The 21,166-nt window shown below is 43.4% G+C and overlaps 1 protein-coding gene across 3 annotated transcripts in view; it reads right to left on the bottom strand.

Moving 5' to 3' along the window:
* The window catches only part of SV2A (synaptic vesicle glycoprotein 2A), a 349,950-nt gene that overhangs the window by 232,846 nt on the left and 95,938 nt on the right, over nt 1-21,166 (bottom strand). The gene's annotated exons all lie outside the window — the stretch shown is intronic.

Genomic DNA, 21,166 nt, shown 5'->3' with positions numbered 1-21,166 from the left:
CTCAAACTGGGGTGCATCAACTAGCAATGTGCTGAAGCAGGAGGCGTGAGCGATAAGTGGGTAAATTATAAGTAGGACTGAAACATATACACAACTAAAAAGAACCAGCCTACCCGGCAACAAGGGGCTGTGTGCTGTGCAACAAAAAACAGAGGGGTAATCAGGAAAGGCCCAATAAATGATTCCAAGAAGGGGAATTGGTGACATGAGTAGTAGGCATCCATCTTTGTAATGGTTCCTACTGCTGTGACGTGGGGGCGGGATTAAACGTTAGAGTGACAGGCGACGTCCTAGGAAATGTAGTACGCGCACATCATCCAACTGGATGAATGCATCTGTGCCGCTCTGGTGGTGCACACATAATTGGAACAACAGCCCAGCTGCAGGGCTAGCCTGGAAGTGGGACGCTGGGAGCCCCTCTCTCCCCATGTCACCGCCCCCGAAGTAGGCAGGGCCAGAATCGGCTGCTGTCAGGACTGGTTGGGCGGGGGCGGGGAGATTTATCCTCGGTCCCTCCAGCCCTCAAAGCAGCCCGGAGGAACATACACAGAAATGATTTACAGAAGAAGGGAGCTGATGCTGCGGGTTATAGAGTCCGACCAGATTAATTGGAATATTTCACGAGTTTCTCTTCTGAGCTGCTTGTTGAACCACTGGATATTATACCACTGGAATGGTATTTCATTTATTTATGATGTGTGTTTATTTGTAGTAAATTATAAAATGCTCGTAAACTGGTAGAAATATTTCACTTAAATTCTAAATGAACCGTTTTAAATTCTAAAGCAATAGACTGATTCTCGAGAGTTGATTTTTGATGCGTGTGTGTGTTTTTTATACCCAGCCTATAAACCAAAATCTTAAATAAAGTAAATAAAAGCTAAGACTTTTAATCAGAACATTTGAGAAATTATGCTGTACGATTAATCACTTAGATCAAATTGTAAATCAACATTTTTGTGGACGATCACTCTTTTGATCTATCTTTCCTGAAGATAGTCTCACTGATTTGCTTTGCTCTTTCGCTTGTTTCAATTTGGGGCTGAAAATGAATCATTTTATGAGGCTACTTTTAGCTCCTATGCCCATGTTGAGGAGGCTTTCATCATTATCATCATCAATTGTATAGTGCCTAAAACCCAGGGACATCAAACAAAACAAAGAATCAGAAATTTCACGAAAAGTTCCAGAGACGGGGCGCATGAGAGCGAAGGACCTCCCATCACCTTGAATTCAATTCACCTTGGGTACCACAAACAATGTGTTCCACAACAACGCAGAGTGTTGGAGGGGTTTGTACATGTTAAATGTGGTTTTAAAGTGGGATTTAAGATGACCAGACACAGCTATGTAGGTCAGTTCGATCTATCGGGGTGTATGTGGTAAGAAGGCACATTGGACCACTTTACGGTGAGTGAGTACATTTGAAGATAACGCGAGTATCATCTGGGTAAATATGGAATGATACCTGACATTCGATAAACCTTATCATAGACGCTAAATAGAGGGGGAGACAAACAGGAGCACGGTGGACCACCATTTGACATTTGTTTGCCCATGCAAAGTTTTGACAATCAGGTTAGCCGTGTCTGGTGGCTCAGTGGACTGATGCATCCACTGCAGGTGCCTGTGTTTGAGCTCATGGTCACAGGTTCAAATCCCCGCAGACCCTTTCTGAGGTCGATAAAATGAGTACCATTGAGTTGGATAACAATAGACATCTGCTATTCAGCGCCAAGATGCCCTTTTTGGGGTGAACGTGCGCTTTACAAATTCACATGCGTTAGTCAAAAAGGATTAGAAACACTTCCTGGTCAAGTTCAACAACTCCACCATGTAAGAAGAACAAGCAGAAGGCACCGCTCTTGAGTGACACACCTATGCCACTCTGTGCATAAGTGTTGTTCATAGCAGATACATAATTGATTATACGTTATTTCTGCATGCAGGGGTCTATAGCCGTCTGTGTGGGGTTATCTCAGGCGTCTTGTGCGGAGTAATAGCAGGCAGTCCATTTAAAGCAGATTATTGCGCGCCTTGGGGGGAAAAACGTTTTATCTCCCTAATGTGGTATTAAACTGCAATTCATCCTGCTCTGTGCCTGGTGAGATCCTGGCAGACAAAATGCATTATAAATAAAAGGAAACAAACTTAGTGTAGGAGAGCCTCGGGCGTTGAGACTTCCACCGCTAAAGAGCCACCATTACGCTCTGAAATGCACAAGCAATAGGCTAGTCTATTACTTCTGTGCGGTGCAAAGCGATGGATTCTGTAGCTACGCCAGCTGTACAGAGAGCATGTGACAAGTTTCAGCCAATCATAGACTTTGCCGCTCATGCAACATTTCTCGCTAGAGCCTGCGGGAGTGGACAAAAAGCCTCCACCTCGAAAAAATCAATGCAGAGACATTTTTGTAAATTTTAGGGCCCAGATCACAATAATCCCATTTAGGGTGCCAACTCCCGTTTTGAGGCCATAGCGACTGTAAATATGGGCACCAGTCACATGGGCAAATAGCGCAAATGAGCATTGTGGTTGCAATGGAACTTGCATGTGCTTTTTGCACGTTATTCCGCAATCTGAGGTGTGACACTCAGAAACTGGATGTAAATTATGTAGCTTCTAATGTGTGCACTTCTATGTTCCTCAAATTTGAAGGTGTGCAATTTGCACCTACATTTGAGACTTTCATCTTGATTGGACTGAAAATGTGATAAATGTTATCATTTACACATCATACTTTTAAATATTTGAATTATGGGACTTCATTTAAGTTTTTCTCCCAAACGAGTGGAGCGGGGGAAGCACCACTACTCAAGACAGCTATTCCGCTATGCCTTGACGCATCACAAACCAGTCTGCACTGTAACATTTTCTAAAAGGAGACCACACACACAGTGCTTGACTTGTGCCAGTGTTTTCAGGTGCTTGGCACCAACGCTTATTTTTAAACACTGCCACCTACTAATGAGAATCCACCATATGGTGGCGCTGTGTGTGTAATTTTTAAGCAAAGTTTATTGGTGGAGCATTTCAATAGTTTAATTTATCTTTAAAAAAATGATGAACCTCGAACTTAAACCCAAAGTTTAAATTGGCATGTGGGTTGCACCAACTGCATTAGACCTATAAGAAATACCTTGGGTCCTGGCACTTAATTTGATTGCAAACTAAGCACAGCCCACATGGGGTGGTCTGTCCGCAGAATATGTAAAACTAGGATTTCTGCTCGAATTGAAGTTGTCTTCAAGCACATGAGAAACATGTTAAGGTCGAGCTTTCAAGACCTCTAGTATATACTTTAGTATCTACTTTTCTTGTGGGCTAAAAATCACCCCCCTGCTTGTCATTTGTTTGTTTCAGTGTCCTTTAGGGATCCTTTCTTGCTAGTGGTCAGTCCTGCCTTTTTGTCCTATCTTTTTATCTTTATCTTCCTCCCATGGAGCAGGGACCAAATACTGTATCTTTTCACTTTGGTTGTTTATCTGTCATTTGGGGGACCATTTCTTTATTGGTTTCCTGCCTGTGTTCAGCTTCAGTGCCCTGTTTGTTTTCAACAAAGTAGCAACAAAGCCCCCTCGGCTAAAACACTAGGGGTCACCCTAAACAGTGATCTCTCACTGAAAACACAGGTCGGCTCGGTCATCTCTAAATGCTTCTTCCAACTGCGGAAGATCAGGAAGATTCATTGCCTACTCACGCAGGAAGCCTTTATCCAGGTTGTGATTCCTACCGTCCTGTCAAGCCTGTACTATGCCAACTCTGTGTACCTGGGCATGCAAATCTATCTGCTCAAACGGTTGCAGATGGTCCAGAATCACGCAGCCAGACTGATCCTTCGACAACTCAGATGGCAATCAGCAACTCCTCTATTAAGGAAATTGCACTGGCTCCCCATCCCTCAATGTTGCGCCTTCAAAACAGGCTGCCTGATCTTCAAACCTCTGCACGGTCAAAACCCCAAATATATAAACAACCTGATACTCAGGCACACCCCCTCTCGCAACCTGCGCTCAGCTCACCTTTCACTCCTTTCCACCCCTGTGTTCAAACGGAAACGTCAGGAAGGCCGCAGATTTGCAACCCTCACCCCAAGAATGTGGAATTCCTTCCCTTTGGAAATCCTTTCTTGCACTAACCTTCTGAAGTTCAGAAGGACCCTCAAAACATGGCTATTTGCACAAGCCTACAACTGACGTCTCCATAGGTAATTGACAGAGCCTATCACAGCGCCATGAAACCACCCGGTGTACGTGCACGTTTACAAGTCATTCTTAACATTAACATGTGTGAGCGTTTGTAAATTATTATTCTTTAAATCCATTCAGCAAAATGACTGTGATCGCAAAACAAACATACTTTTTCTCACATTGCATGTTGTGCCAAGTGAGTGCATGTTATTTGTATGTGTTTCCTGGAAGCACTTGGGGCTACAGTCTGCAGTTCTCTGTGGGGGTGCAGGGATGGTGGGGTATCTTGCCAAGACCACAGCTGGATGGATCTAGCCCTGGACATCACTGTTTAATGCGGTGAATCCCTAATCATTGGAGTGCAGTTTTGGTTTCCCTGCTTCCTATTTCAGGCTAACTATGGAGGTGCCATGTTGTGCCCTGCTCAAAGTGAGTGGGTGCATTGGTACACACTTAAAAGGTCCCAAAGGCGAGACCTACTGGCAATGCCAATGTTTGTTCCCGTCTGGTACTGGTTTGGGTAACGTCTAGTCTCCAGCTGGAAACAAGGCAGTGGACAAGGCCTTTGTAAGGCAGTCCTTATGACTGCCTTATTCACTTTTAATCCCATGAACAGAATCAAGTCCTACACCTCGGAAGAGATGGTAGGGAGATTTTAAGGCGCTGCTACTTCCACGACCTAGTTTTCCCGTGTATAAAACGTAATAAAGAGTCTTTCTTATTAGCTTTTTATGTCCCATTGAAATATGAGCGCGAAATATTAATTTAGCCTAGTTAGCTTTGAAACATTTCCAGTGCTTGCTTGTCGAACCCTCTTGTACGCAGCTCGCAGGGCTTCCTTTGAGGGTAGTCTATTTTTAAACTCGTCATTGCACATCTCCTTGTCTAAAAATAGTCCCTCGACGTGAGCGGAACCAATCAGCGCCAGAAGCACAGAGGTTGTCGGCAGAAGGGCAGCGGATGGATCCTTGTGGTTGTCTAACCAGCCCCTGTTACTTATGGCAGACCATGCTGCGTATCATCAGGGCAGCGGATCGATCCATGTGATTGTCTAACCAGCACCTGTTACTTGTGGCAGACCCTGTTGCGTACCATCAGGGCAGCGGATGGCTTTTTCACCAGCATAGGTCTTACTTATTTTCACTCAGAGTGCAGTAAAATATTTTAAAAGAAAGCACTGGAAAAACCATCAGGTCTTCTGATGCCTGATGCTCACTCCCTGGTAAAACATAACGCAGAGACATGCAAGTTTATTGAGAGTCACAACTTAGATCTCGCATTTATAACCGAAACATGGGCCACCACAGACTCTGATCCAGATCTATCCTTGGCACTCCCTTCAGGCTACACAATAACTAGAGTAGACCGAGAGCATAAGAAAGGAGAAGGAATAGCTATTATTGCCCGGGAAGGGCTTATAGTGGTGGGGAACCCAACCGAGAGCTCCCCGAATTGCGATATACTATCTTTTCAAATAACACTTGACTGTAAAGATACCTTCAGAGGTATACTTTTATACCGGCCTCCAAAAGCCAAATCATCACTACAGGATATATTAAGCCCTTTTCTCGAAGCTAGCATAAATTTCCCCAATTATACCATATTGGGAGACTTCAACTTACACTTAGAAAATATAGACGACAAAAATATTAAAGACTTTATCGATATTATGTCAAACTTTTCTCTCAATCAGCTAATTGGTCAAGAAACGCATAAAGCAGGCCACACATTGGACGGAATATTCACCTCCAGTTTTAAGATAACCATCTTAGAGGTACTGCCCGTTCCGTGGTCAGATCACAAAGCTATACTATTTCCTTCAGGACTAGGAACACGCAATAATACAAAATAACATCAAGACTACGAACACCTATCAGGCCTAGTCAAAGATAGATAGAGATGACATCCAGACAATACTTTTAGATACTAAACCAGATTTGCAATCAGACGCCAATGCTATGGTTTCAAAATTAGACAGCGGGATTAGGGACGCAGTCGACATAGCTGTACCACAAAAAAAGAGGCTCCCTACCTAAAAGGAGGAGACTCGTGAAACCTTGGTACTCAGAACTGCTCAGAGAACAAAAGAAAGCATGCAGAAGGGCAGAAAGGAAATGGAGATCAAGCTACGATGAATCCATGAAATCCGAATATGCACACACTCTAGCTATTTAAAGAGGGCTGATTCTTCAGGAAAAAAGTAAATATTTTACTAATAAAATTCTCGAGGCAGGAAACTCAAGTAGAGAGCTATTTAAAACAGTAAAACATTTAGCCACCCTTCCCGGAAACCCGAACAAATCGCTAGATCCAGATATTTGTAATATACTCGGAAAATTCTTCATCGACAAAGTCGATTCAGCCTTTCAAATTTTCTTAAATGTTCCCAATAATCCTTCGGATCAACACAAGTCAGAGACACCATTTACATCACACGGTGTGAATTTCAGCTTCTCCCCACCGACGGTGAATGAAATTAAGCAGGAAATTAAAAATACCAAATTGGGAGCCCCTGCCGATCCATGCCCCCCAAATGTATTCCATCTTATTATAGATCTAATATTGGAACACCTCAGTTTACTGTACTCCGAGATAATAGAATCAAGACTCTTCCCTAAATCTTGGAAGCCTGCATCAGTACGGCCTTTGATTAAAAAAACAAATCTGGACCCAACAGAACCCGGTAACTATCGGCCGATCTCCAGATTGCCCTTCCTGTCTAAAGTACTGGACAGAATACTTAACAAACAAATCTCTAAGTATATCCTACAGAACAATCTCCTTGACCATTCCCAGTATGGCTTTAGAGGGACATGGAACTGAAACTGCACTAATTACAGTCACAGAAGAACTTAGAAAATCCGTAGATACTGGAAAGAAGGCCGCCTGGAAATTATTAGATCTATCCGCGGCCTTCGATACCATAAGCAACGAAATCTTAGCAGACCGACTAAAGAATCTAGGGTTCCATGACACCTCTATCCGCCTTATTGCAGTCATACCTGAGCAATAGGACATTTGTAGTCGAACTAGAAGGATCCACCTCCAAATCTTTTGACCTGCATGTGGGATACCTCAGGGCTCCTCCCTGAGTCCCACACTTTTTAACATCTATGTGACCCCACTGGCAGAGATCATCATACAAGGAGGTCTCTCGGCCATATCATACGCCGATGACACACAAATAGTGGTCTCAGTCTCAGATAACATTGATAAAACTGCTGACCGCTTTAATGCCTGCATGATGAACATCAATAGGTGGATGCAAAACAACTGCTTAAAACTGAACGGGCAAAAAACGGAAGTCCTCCTTCTGGGTGCAAAGACCTCTTTCTGGTCCCCCAGATGGTGGCCCAGTGAAATGGGAGATTGTCCTGAACCAGTAAAAAAGCTAAGAATTTAGGGGTAATTTTTGATGACAGATTAACCTTTGAGCACCAAATTAACAAACTCACATCGACCTTTTGGGGCATCCTCAAAATGATCAAAAAAATTCAGCGTTTTATTCCACCCGATTCCGTGAAAACAGTTGTCACAGCTTTGGCCCTTTCACGACTCGATTACGACAATGCCTTATATGTCGGCATACAATCCCAGCTGCTGACTAAGCTCCAGAGGATGCTGAACGCAGCCGTAAGATTGATCCTCAATATACCAAAACATCAATCAGTATCACATCGGCTGAAGGAACTCCCCTGGCTCTCTGTGGACAAGAGGATAGCGTTCAAGTCCCAGTGTCTAGCATTCAAACCAGGTCAGGGATTAGGTCCCCTCTATTTGAGAACCCAACTAAAAAAATACACCCCTGCCAGAAACTTGAGATCCTCCCAGGCACTTTTACTGAGCACTCCCAGACACAGGCAGGACCGTTGGGGAGGCAGGAGTTTCATATTAGGGGCAACGAGAATCTGGAACTCCCTGCCGCTTCAACTAAAAAACTGCAAATCACTACTCGAATTAAGGAAACAGCTAAAAACATGGCTATTCAATAAATAGAAGAAATCATACATTAACAAAGCAATTGTGGTTTTCTTTTCATCAGCTGGACATTAGTGCCAAGACACCTTCGGGTAATCAAGCGCTTAACAAGTCTCAAATCCAATCCAATCCAATCCCACCAGCATTTTGGCTTTGTTATTGCTTGTTTTTTCATAGTTTTGTAAAAAAAAATATTGTTGGGAGATTGGCCTTGCACGTGTTATTAACAAACAAATGCTAAAATCCAAAATATTCTTCTGGCCTCAAAAAGCACACATTGTCATAGCAGTCCCTGACAATGAAAGGAGCTAGTTTGTGTTCTGCGCATGTACTATAATGTCTTAACTTACAATGCGGTTAGCCAATGGCTGAAGTGGACTACCATGTGCCCCATGCTGTACGCTGTGGTGGGAGGGAGAAAAATGAGACTGAAAAATAACAGACTACAGGATCCAACCTATTCCTCGCCGATGAGGCCTAATAGGGCCAAAACCAGTCTGGTGGTTGCTTGTGGTCTCTTCTGGATGGCACCTCCCCTGGTGGTTCCGTTAGGGCCGTTTGCTCGAGGACCAGAGTAAGTACTGATTTGCATTAGGCGGGCCCTCATCTAGAGTGGCACAGTGAGCTGCAAACGATGGGCTAGAATGTGACCGCTAGCAATTATAGGTAGTTAGACTATTTGCAAGTATTTCCTTTCGTGTATTTTATGTAACGCCCAAAGTGGCCATACTTTGGCCCCCTGCTCGCTGTGCCACAGGATCAAAGCTATACATCACTGGTGGAGCTTGATAATGCGAAAGAGGTCTGGGGTTGTTTGTGGGGCCTTATGGAGTGCCCCTCACCTTGCAGTTCAGGAAGGACTGTCTCCTTGATGAGCTGGGTAAATGATGATTTTCATAAGGCAGGCCTTTGTCTAGAGTGGTACAGTAGGTGTAAAACAGTGGGTTGAAATGCTACCACAAGCAACTGCTGGTGGTTATACTCTTGGTAAACATTTCTCCCACTACATGATGACCTGTTTTAATTGATATAGAGTGGTGCCTGAAACCCTCCAATATGTCAGTGTATCATATATTGAATTTTAGTAAAGTCGAAAGGTCTTGGCTAATGCCAAACCTAAATATAAATTTGATGTGACATACCCACATTCACCCTCAATAGATATCATCTAAATAGTGGCATCTTTTTTCAGTATGCCATGACCACTGGGCATGGAGGCAGTCTTGCTGATAGGGGCTGTAGTTAGTCCATAGGGCTTTACACCATGAGTGTCATTTAGGGGTCGCCTGGGGTCGCAGCAGCGACCCCTAGTTTGCCCCTTGTGACCCCTAGGACTGTCTTTCTGACCCCTGGCCTAAGGGGTGGCAAAATCAGTTGCAGGAACACAGTGGCAGCTCCTCCTTATGGACGTCAGTTGGGGCTGCACTCCCTTTCCATCCTGTCACTTATATTACTATACAAATAGTGGAATATAAATATATATATACTTCACTATTAGTGTTGTAACAATGGAGTTCAATTAGCTGAAATATGTTAAAAATGCTTCTAAATGTATGTTGTGTGCGTACTTGCAGGTGACAATGTGTTTATGTGAGAGTATGTGTCTAAGTGTGAATGTGTGTGTATATGTAAGCTTGTGTGTATGAGTAAAAGTGAAGGTCAAAGGGCTTGTGATGTCACTTCCTCTACCCCAGGCATTTTGGTGAATTGACATGCATGGTTTAAACCCATCTGCCTTGCACAAATCAATGTAATTTCCCGGTTGATCCCATGAAGTTGGCTATAAAGAAGAAGTTTTAAGGCTGGCATGAGGGCAATCTGCTATGTTCCAGTAAAACAGGAAATTATTCAACACAAAATGGCCATCTTTTTTACTGCATATGGAACAGTTTCGAATAAAGCCCTGGGTCAGTTTACCAAAGGTTAAGTCATTAGGAAAGTAAGAACAGTGAGACAACCGGTTTCTATAAAATACATGGTTGAGAACTTATGTCAGAGCATTGATATCTCCCAGGTACTTTTATATTTGATTATGAACTCCTTATTCACTTCTTGTCATTAATCTACCACATAAAACATCTCAGGAAGACCTAACATTTTGTCTAAATTAATAATCACATAGACCCAACATAGACCTACTGGAGGCCATGGTCCTTCCAGGATGGGGTGACAGTAACATAAAATACGATTACCTAAAAATGAGAAAACATAACCTCAATGTAGTATAGATCAAGAATGCTAAGATGCTCCCTGGCCTCAACAGGATGGACAATATGGTCCCTGACTGCTTCCCACTGAAGCATAAGCAGTCTGGAGATTCTTTGCATCTTTCACAAAGCCTTCTGGGAAGGGATTACCACTAACTCAAAACTCTAGCACATTTATATAGATCCAGAAACACCGCTCTGATTCTGAGATGAGAGAAGCTCAGAAGCAAGATACTCAGGGCATACAGTGAATTTTCTGGAACAATGTGTGGAAGTCCCTCAACGATCAACCGAACTTTCAAAGGCACAGGAAATAAGTGAAAAGTGTCAGTTTCAGACAAGCTTCCAACTTTGAACAAATTGTAGGAGGACCCAACCCATACTATTTTGGAAGAGTCTGTCATCAGTCCTATCAAACCACTCACAACTGTCATCTATACCATCTGATGGCTCTTCACAGCACACCCAGCATACCTGTTTCTACACTTTTGACTGTAACCACTGACAGTAGATTCAGGATTGGCCAGGTTTTAGCCCATCTGATGACGTTGATATCAATAGGTGATGGAAAAGGCCAAGGGCATGCAGTTGACAGAGTTAACTCATCTCCATTTTTGATGATAGGACATAATTGGTTTGAGTAAAACTGTGATTATTAGACTCCAAGAGACAATTCAGTTTGTGGGGGGAAATATCTAAATCCATTTTTGTAGGACACCAAAAGCATCTCTTCAGATGAGATCATCATTAGTGGTGAAAGCGGGTCGGAAAGGAGTTTTCTCTTTGCTGTACCATGACATTTTAGTTGTCTTTTATTAATAAAAAAACACTTTTACAAATGGTTAACAAGTAAGTAGGTCCTGAAGTTTCTTGATGGAAGTAGGACTAAGTTGGGAAGCCGAGTGGTACTGAACAAACAAGGACAATTAACTTTTTTTTTTAATTCAGAGAGCTCTTCCCTTTTATATTTTAAATTATTTAAATGTTCACAAGTGCTGTTATAAACACACATTTCAATTGTTTTCTTGATTCCGCCATAACCCTGTCAGACATGATTGTTACGTCTTATTGGTTTTAGCATCCCTTCTAGCTTCAAGCTTCCTACAGGTGTCTCTCTTTAGTTTTATTAATTTATATTCCATTTATTATATGTTTGTAAATTGTGTTATTAAAGATATGGATTGATTGTTCAGACCACATTTAAAAAGGCACATTTTGTTTAATTTCCCTATAAGTAAAATCCTACAAGGCCAATTTCAATCTAAATTCCAAGTTCTGGTCAGCGAGAGGATAGGCTGCTCGAAGGTGGCCATTGTGACATGGGGTCAGCATGCACCTACACGCCTGTCTCATTGGACATCAGCGTTGATCACTCAAACTCACTGCCAAAAGAAGGACACTGTTTCACACTGAAGGGTTCCCAGGTATAACACACTCTGGGTGTATTCCCCAGATGTGTCTTATGTGGAACCATTTGTCAGAGGTAAATATGGATATGTACAACATATATTGTCTCAAATGTCATTATTACATGTGTTTCTGGCAAAGCAAATGATGTTAAGTTTTCTATAGAACTTTCGAAGGTTGTAAAAACAAATCTTTGCATCTAGTTGCATAAAGCAAATCTTTGCGTCTAGTTACATATAACAAAGCTTTGCATCTAGTTGTATAAAGCAAATCTTTGCATCTCGTTGCATAAAACACATCTTTCCATCTAGTTGCATAAAACACATCTTTGCATCAAGTTACATGAAGCAAATCTTTGCATCTATTTGCATAAAGAAAATCTCTGCATCAAGTTGCATAAAACAAATCTTTCCTGCTAGATGCATAAAACACATCTTTGCATTAAGTTGCATAATGCAAATCTTTCCATCTAGTTGCATAAAACAAATCTTTGCATCAAGTTACAAAATACAAATCTTTGCATCTATTTGCAGAAAGCAAATCTTTGTATCTAGTTGCATAAAACAAATTTTTGCATCAAGTTGCATAAAGCAAATGTTTGCATCAAGTTGCATAAAACAAATCTTTGCGTCAAGTGCATAAAACAACTCTTTGCATCTAGTTGCATAAAGCAAATCTTTGCATCTCGTTGCATAAAGCAAAGATAATCTTTGAACCTTGGTTGGAACACAGTATTTTGTGAGGAACATACGCAGTGACGGGCCCTACCAAGTTCAGGCCTGTGCTGCTACTACTGGTGGTGTGGAAAAGAGAAGTATATGAAGTGGAGAGTCTCTCAAACTGTGTATAACTTCTAAGATATATATAAGAGATATACCCCTCCTCCAAGGGATACAATCATTCTGCAGCCTCCACAAGTACGGGATGCAGTGTTTCCCATAGCCTTGAGCTAAAATAAATGAATCCTGAGTGCAAGTTGCCTATTAATGGATTCTCACGGAAACTCCAAGCCAAATAAAAGCATAGCATAAATACTGCACCCTTAAGGTTTTCCGAGTTGTATGATCATTGTGCACCTTTGTGGTTTTCCCAGGAAACATTTTGCGAGCTAAAAGCAGGTGGAATTTCTCCAAGAATAAGGTCCTGCAAACCAGGGATAATGTGAAAAAACCATGCAGAAACACCAATTTCTGCCCCCTAAACCTGCCATGACATGCTTAAACCCCTCCAAGTATTTACAACAGCCCACAACTAGGGCGAAGTATTACAGTGCCGAAGGTTTCTTCCATATTTATAATGCGGTCCTCTGTCTCTCGTTTGGCGCAAGGTGCACAATGACTAAGACCGGAGAACTTGTGATTCTTGGGCAAAAGAACTTTAGGCATAATTTAGAGTTTGGCAGGTAGGGTACCCTGACACAAACATGGCGGACTACCCAGTTCTCAAATTGATGGTCCGCCCTCTTCTATCGGTACCATCAGGTCATCCTGTTTGCGCTGGCTGAGCCCCACCTGCCTGTGCAAGCAGAACCCTTACCTCGGTGTAAGTACATCAGACCATCCTCTCTATTTAGTGTGGGCTTTCTGATGTACTTCTTTTCTCTTCAGGACTGCTGGGGAAACATGTCAGTACTGGAGGAAAAAAAAAACAATGACCTCCCATACCTTGGAGAAAACTTCCACGAAATCCAAGTCATTTATATTTTGTTGTACCATAACAAACTTCAGCATTTGGAGTTTGCTTTTGTAAAGAAAACAGTTTGCTGATCAGCCTCCTGAAACATGGCAGTGGCTCAGAAAACATTTAGGGCCTGATTACAAGTTTGGCGGTGCAGCACTGGGTCCATCCAATGCCTGCTATGCGAGTGAATTGGGACAAATTGTCTGCATGTAAGCAGAAGAAAGAGGAAACCGTGTCTGATTTCTTCACCAGGTTTGAAGATACGTTTATCGACCACAGTGGTCAAGATATGAGTACATAAGGTGGTCAACGGTTGTTCGTTGACAAGTTCGTACATAATTTGCTTCCTGAGTTGTGTAAAAAATTGAAAGATTCAGAGAGTTCTTGGGCCGTTTCCTCATCAGCACAGATATTGGCTACTGCGCAGTATTACGAAAATAGAGATAAGGACGAGAAAGATAGAGTAGAAAAGAAAACTAAAGAGTTAAAGACGAAGGTTCTTTTACAGCAAGCTTATCCGCCCCGTAATGGTCAACGTGATTATCAGCAACCTCAGCAATTTCAGAGAAACTCGCAGCGGGTCGAGTTTTCTCAACAACGTTTTCCTGTAGGTCCTAATCAGTGTGCATATTGCAAAGAAGAAGGTCATTTTAAAAGTAACTGCGCTGCTTTGTTACAGCGTATGAATGGTGTTTCTAGCGCACGAGGTCGAGGTGGTCCGCAAGCGCCTAGAGGTAGAGGACGTGGAAATTTCCCCCAGAACGCGCGTTCTTTTCCGCCTCAGAATTCAATGAATAGTTTTGATCAGCAGAATAACGGGTCTGGTAGGACGCCTCAATACTATGCTGATGACTACTATGCAGAAGATGAGAATATGGAAGGTAATGATTGCTAGGACAGCCATAGACAAAGAGAGGGAGTTGTTTCAGTTCCAGTGGATCAGAGTGGACCTTATGTTGAGGTGATTACATCAGGTGTGTCAGAGCCTTTTCTGTTGGATACTGGTGCTACAAAGAGTTCTATTATACACTCTAAACTCCCTGGCGCACCTTTGTATGGCGAAATGAATGTTTCAGTTGGTTTCCCTGTCTGTTGGACCTTATGAATTGGAAGCACCCCTTATTTTGACGACAGGTTGTGGTGAGAACTTGTTAGGATTGGATCTGTTGAAGAGATTATATGCAACCTTGTATTGTTCTCCTTCAGGAGTACAACTTACACTAGGTAAGAAAGTGGTCTCCCAGATGTATTTGTCGAAGGATAAACTCCCGACAGAATTGTCGCTTCTTCCTGATATTCTTTGGGCTACTGGCCCTAATGATGTGGGTCTTTTGGAAATACCGCCATATGTTGTGACATTAAAAGCGAATGTTAAAATGCCACGTATTCCCCAATGCAAGATCTCTAGTGAAGGTGAAAAAGCGTTGCTAGCGATCATTTATGATTTGATTGAAAAAGATGTAATTGAGGAGACAAGAGGCAACGTTTGCAATAGCCCGGTTTTGCCTGTTTTGAAGCGCACTGACCCTTCCCAGCCACCTGTTTACAGGTTTGTGATTGATCTTAGGGAGGTGAATAAAATAGTTGTGCCACAGTTTCCAGTTGTCCCTGATATCACTGCCTTATTAACGATGATTCCAGCTTCCGCCACTTGGTTCTCAGTGATTGACCTGCAAAATGCTTTCTTCAGCATCCCAATTGCCGAGGAGAGTAGGGATATTTTCGGCTTCTGTTTAGGAGGACGAAGCTTCCGGTTCAAATGCGCTCCCCAGGGCTATTGTGAGAGTCCATCGATATATAGTCAGGCTCTAAAAACACAGCTTGATACGATTGTTCTACCTGATGGCGCTACCCTTATTCAGTACGTTGACGATTTACTAGTCGCTGCAGATACTGAGGAAATTTGTAAAGAAGCAACATTGTCATTGTTGCGTCATTTGTCTGATTTGCATCACAAAGTGTCCCTTTCGAAGTTACAATATTGTCGACAAGAAGTGACCTACTTAGGTCATCTCTTATCGAAGGAGGGAAGGAAACTGACCCCAGAAAGAATTCAGGCAATTGCAAAATTGAGTGTGCCAAGGACACAGAGAGAAGTGCGTGCTTTCTTGGGTATCACGTCATATTGTAGACAATGGATACCGAATTTTTCTTTACTGGCCAAACCTTTGGTGGCATTGACTTGTAAAGATACACCGAATCCCCTTCCATGGTCTGAGGATTGTCAGAAAAGTTTTAACGAACTGCGTGATGCATTGTGTTCGGCTCCTGTGTTGGGTACCCCCGACTACAGTAAGCCTTTTACACTGTATGTCCATGAGAAAGAAGGTTGTGCATTGTCAGTGTTGACACAGTCTTTTGGGGACAAGCAACGTCCATGCGCGTATTTCTCGTCGACTTTGGATCCGGTAGCTAGAGCATTGCCAAGTTGCTTGAGAGCCACAGCGGCAGCAGCAGTTTCTATTCGGCAGTCTGCTGGGTTAGTGATGAATAATATGTTGATTGTAATGGTTCCACATGCAGTGGACATTTTGTTAAACAGAACCAAGACACAGCACTTAACTAGTGCTCGATTGTCAGGTTATGAGCTGACACTTTTAGCGAGTCATGTGCACATAAAAAGATGCAACACATTGAATCCAGCTACGTTGTTGCCGATTGTAGCAGAAACAGATGTTTCTGAACAGCATGATTGTTTTCTTAAGACAGAGGAAGAAACGAAAGGGAGAGTAGATCTCAGAGACACTCCTCTTGTGGAGTGTGATGGTACCTTATGGGTGGATGGTTCATGCTTCAAGCTTCCGAATGGTGATACGACTGCAGCATATGCTGTTACGACTTTGCATACGATTGTTGAAGCTGCACGTATCCCACATAATTCAGCTCAAGCAGCAGAGTTGATTGCACTTACAAGAGCGTGTGTGTTATCAAAAGGAATGAAAGTGACCATATATACTGACAGCCAGTATGCCTTTGGTGTGGCCCATAGTTTTGGACGATTGTGGAAAGAACGTGGGTTTCTGACTTCGCATGGAGCCAATATACAGCATGGTCAGTTGGTGAATGAGCTTCTTGAGTCACTTACTTTGCCGTTGCAAGTTGCGATTGTGAAATGCAGTGCACATAAGAAGGTTACCGATGATGTTGGTCGTGGCAATGCATTTGCTGATGAATTCGCAAAAGAAACAGCGAGGGATGTGATGACGCGAATGTATGTTGCAGGCCCTGCGAGGTGGGTTGGTGACATTGGGATGTGTGAAGATACGATAGAGAGTGTGAAGTCTATTCAAGCTGAAGCTACAGAAAAAGAGTTGAGTGTATGGAGAGAGAGTAAGGGTAAATTGGATGCAAATGGTTGTTGGGTTGAATTGTCAGAACATCAACGATGGTTGTTACCCAATGCATATGTGCTTGCAGTGGTTACAATGGCCCATGGAATGGCTCACATCAGTGTGAAAGGGATTTGTAAGTTGTTGGCTCCAGTATGGCAAAATGCTAGAATACCAAAATGGGCAGAGAATGTAGTCAAGAATTGCATGGTGTGCTTGAAATACAATCCTGGTAGGGGAACCCCAACTCCAGCTGGTCATTTTGCGCCTCCAACGTATCCGTTCGAGGTTTTGCAGCTAGATTTCATCCACATGGAAAGGTGCAACAATTTGAAATACGTACTCGTTGTTGTTTGTGCCTTTTCGAGATGGGAAGAAGCATATCCCCTGAAAGACAACACTGCCTTATCCACAGCTAAAGCCCTTGTTAAAGAGTTTTTCCCTAGATTCGGCTTGCTGAGAATGGTCTGGAGTGATAATGGGAGTGAGTTTGTTGGTCGAGTGATGAAGAAAGTATGTGAAGGGCTAGGAATCCAGCAAAAATGCCACGCTGCAAATCACCCCCAATCAGCTGGACTAGTAGAGTGCTATAATGGCACGTTAAAACTGAAACTGGCCAAAATACAAGCAAGCTCTGGTCTTAAATGGCCCGATGCTTTACCATTAGCACTTCTATCGACAAGAATGACTGTGCATTCACGAGTGGGACTTAGTCCTTATGAAATTGTGTTCGGCCGCCGGGCCAACATATGGGGAGTGCCTAGGCCGACAAAATTCAGTGAGATTGAACACCCTGTATTGCTTGATTATTTGTATGATTTGACGGCTAAATTGCGTGTTTTACACGATACTCTGCCTCAGGTCTCTGAAGCTCTAGGACACGCTATCAATCCTGGTTCATGGGTCTTGGTTAGAAACTTCCAGCGGAAAAAGAATGATCAGCCCCGCTAGACCGGCCCCCACCTAGTCCTTTTGTCAACGAGATCCGCCGTGCGAGTGGAAGGCAAGCGGAACTGAATCCACGGCGTACACTGTAAGAGGGTCCCTTTGCCTCTGCCGTACGACCGGTGGGTCCAGGAGGGTATTGCTGACTCTGAGACTGAGACTGTGCCTCATTTTCTGCCTTTCAGCGATGCACGTGTAAAAGGAACAAAATCTGAACGTGAAAGTGACAATCTTTTGCAGGAAGCTGTGCCACTGTCAATTCGATTGGACACTACCGAGCCTGAACTGTTGTTCCAAGACCAGACATTATCTGGAAAGAGCCGTTATAATCTGAGGCCGAGAACGATGGACAAATAAAACCTTTTCTTTGCTATTTTTGAAAGTGCAGCTCTCTCATCTGAGAAACTTTTTTATTTTTGTTTTTCGAACCACCATCCGGGTTCAGCTGTAGGGTCGCGGGAGACAAGTCTTTGGAGTGCAAACCGAAGACACAAGGTCAACGGTTCTGGTTGGTCCTTGGGCGTTTCCCTTGGACTGACAGGCGCATTCCTTAGCACGGAACACCCTACCTCCGCGAGCAGCAAGGTTAGAGGATGGAGTTTTTCGAGATGGAGAGACCTGCCAAAGAGATGAACTTTAAAACCAAAATGTGTATAATGATGACCAGAAAAAGCTTTTTGATATCTTGCATTTTTATGTTGCTTAGTGTAATGATGTTTTTAATAGGATATGTTTTATTTTATTTTCGAGTAACATTTGCACCAACTGTACAGCCCATGCCTCCTTCTACTGTTTCCTCACATTCTTTTCACCCTTTTCCTGAACATGAGTCCGTTAGAAGATTGGAGTTTGTCAATAACTCCTTCGTTCAGCTTTTGCACCAACACCAATTAGTAATGAACACGACTAACTGTTGGGTGTGTGGTCTTATGCCTCATACTACTGATAAAGGTATCCCTTATCTGGTCCTGCCATTTAGCTACAATGGTTCTGTATGGGCATACAGAACGATGTTCATCTATGCTCATGAAGTCCACCCCCTACGTTCTGAAAAAGATAATCCAAAGAATAGTGCTCTAGTTAAGGGTATAGTAGATATGATTAGAGAAGCTATTTCCTATGAGACTATCCCGAGAGATGAGACACTAGCGTATATTGGATGGATCGTGACCGGGTATGGAGTTACTCTGAGTGAAAACCAGCGAGCAAAGAGATCCTACCCGATTTGGATTGTACCCCATCAGGGTCACCTATGTCTGCAAGGTAATGGCAAGAATCCCAGAGCTCAGCTAGGAAAGAGTATCTGCACGGAGACATATGTCTTTGCGTCTCAGACTTCCCTTCGTTCCTAGCAGCTAAGGGTACCTATTTCATCTGTCATGATAGAGCCTACACATGGTTGCCCCCTGACTTCTCGGGCACATGTTTTGTTTCGTTCCTGTTGCCACCCACCTACACAGCTGCAGCAGATTACCATAAGACAAGGATAGTTAGAGGTGTCTTCAGTAAAGAAGACACTGCAGGACAAGAATTGGGAGATTTCTTGGAGGGTTTTTTGCCGTTTTGGGGACCTATGGTTAACAGCAGGAACATAAGGCAATTGACGAGGGTGGTTGAATCCACCGTAGTTGAAACTGCCGGTGCCCTTAGTAACTTGACTGCTGAGCTCCAGTCGGATCGCATTATGACCCTTCAGAACAGAGTTGCGCTAAATGTCATACTTGCAGACCGAGGTAGGGTATGTAAGGTGATACAATCAAGTTGCTGTGTTTTCATTCCCGATAACGCTCCAACAGTGTACCAGGCCATTTCCAAACTACATAAAATCTCTGAATCAATTCATGTGGATAACGGAGATTGGTCGGTGATGGGGTGGTTCTGGGAACTGTTATCGGCCTGGGGATGGAAGATTCTGATGGTCATTGGGATGATCTTAGCCATTCTTTTCCTGTTCTGTCTATGCGTACAGTGTGCTCCTGCTTTATGTGGCCTCTGTGCTGCATTATGTGTAAGGAAACCTGTATCGAGGGACGAACTAAGTAATAGGATGATGCTACAGCAACATCTCAATGATTTTATGAATATAGACCTGGACTCAGATTAGCGTGAGTGTAGGTTGATTGCCTATGTAAGGGCAAAAGGAGGGTATGTGGTACTGAAAATTCTGGACCCGTGTCATAAACATCGTCGTATCATGACGATTTTGGTATCAGCGGACCGAGAATGACGAGTACACTATGTACGAGCATTTTCGTCGCATTCAAGTGGCGAGATCACCCTGAAATCAGGGATCTCGTCCTGAACCCTCGGGTTCCATTTTGTGCATGGCAGCCATTTTGTGGTTGCCCTCACATAGGCCGATGACTAAGGCCAAAACGAGTCTTAAGGACACATACACCTTTGCTGACTTTTGTGTGACCTGGGCAAGTTGACTCCACTGCCTGAAGCCAAACCTGTTCGGCCAGTTCCTCTCCCAGTGGTCGATCGAGATTAAGATCAAGGCACAGCATACCATAAACCTTTCATTGCATATAAACCATGCCTAATCTTACACACACCTGTCTCTGTTTCCTTCTTTATGACCTGCTTTACGAGGAGGAGGTGCCCGATTTTATTAGGGGTCCGTCCGATATCTGATGAAAATGTTGGGCCTTGCCGGGAAATTGATTGTGGGCTGGACAAACTGAAAATGGGCTTGTCATCATGAATCTGCTTTTTCTTTGTCATCAAAATATGTGAATGATCAACTGTAAAATAAGGAATGTTTGCCTAAAGCATAATATTTTGTATAAAAAGGGATGGCTGGCTTTGTAAGGGGAGCAGTCTCCTGAGAATATACACCGTGTTGTACTTCTAGGATACCTGTTACTGGCTGCAGCCAATAAATTCGATCTTTGACTTCACCAAGAAGACTGTGTTTCTGTAGTCTGGGACAGGAAGGACTCGAAGTCTTAGGGTGTGTTCCCTGGCACCGCTGGGTTCTTAAAAACCCAGTACTTCACTCTCCGCCATGCTTTTCATGGATGAGGATCTGCCATGAAAACCGTGGCGGAGAGGAAACTTGTAATATCCGTAGCGAGACTGCGGTAGTCCCACCAAGCATAATACTGCCTCTAAACCGCTGCACCACTGTCTGCGAACGGCAGTTCCCTGACAGCTGCTGTGGGGCAATGGCCGGTCCAAAGACGGCCACATCTACGCTCCTGTGAGCCTGGTGGTCCGTGGACCGTCAGACTCGTAATCGAGCCCTAAGTGCCTTCAGAGAAGCAGCCACAGTTGCGACTCCTCTGAAGGCACGGAGAGCCCCGCCAGACAGGCAGATATCTCTAAATATGGTGGACAGTAGTCCGACACTGCAGTGGATGTTAATAGCTCCACTACCCTGCTTCTGAAGTATTACTGTGGTGGTGAGAGGTGAATGTCGTACCGG

This window comes from Lissotriton helveticus, chromosome 12 (genome assembly GCF_964261635.1).
Source record: "Lissotriton helveticus chromosome 12, aLisHel1.1, whole genome shotgun sequence".
Taxonomy (NCBI): Eukaryota; Metazoa; Chordata; class Amphibia; order Caudata; family Salamandridae; genus Lissotriton; species Lissotriton helveticus.
The sequence above is the reverse complement of the archived record's forward strand: the minus strand, read 5'-3'. Positions and strand labels throughout refer to the sequence as shown.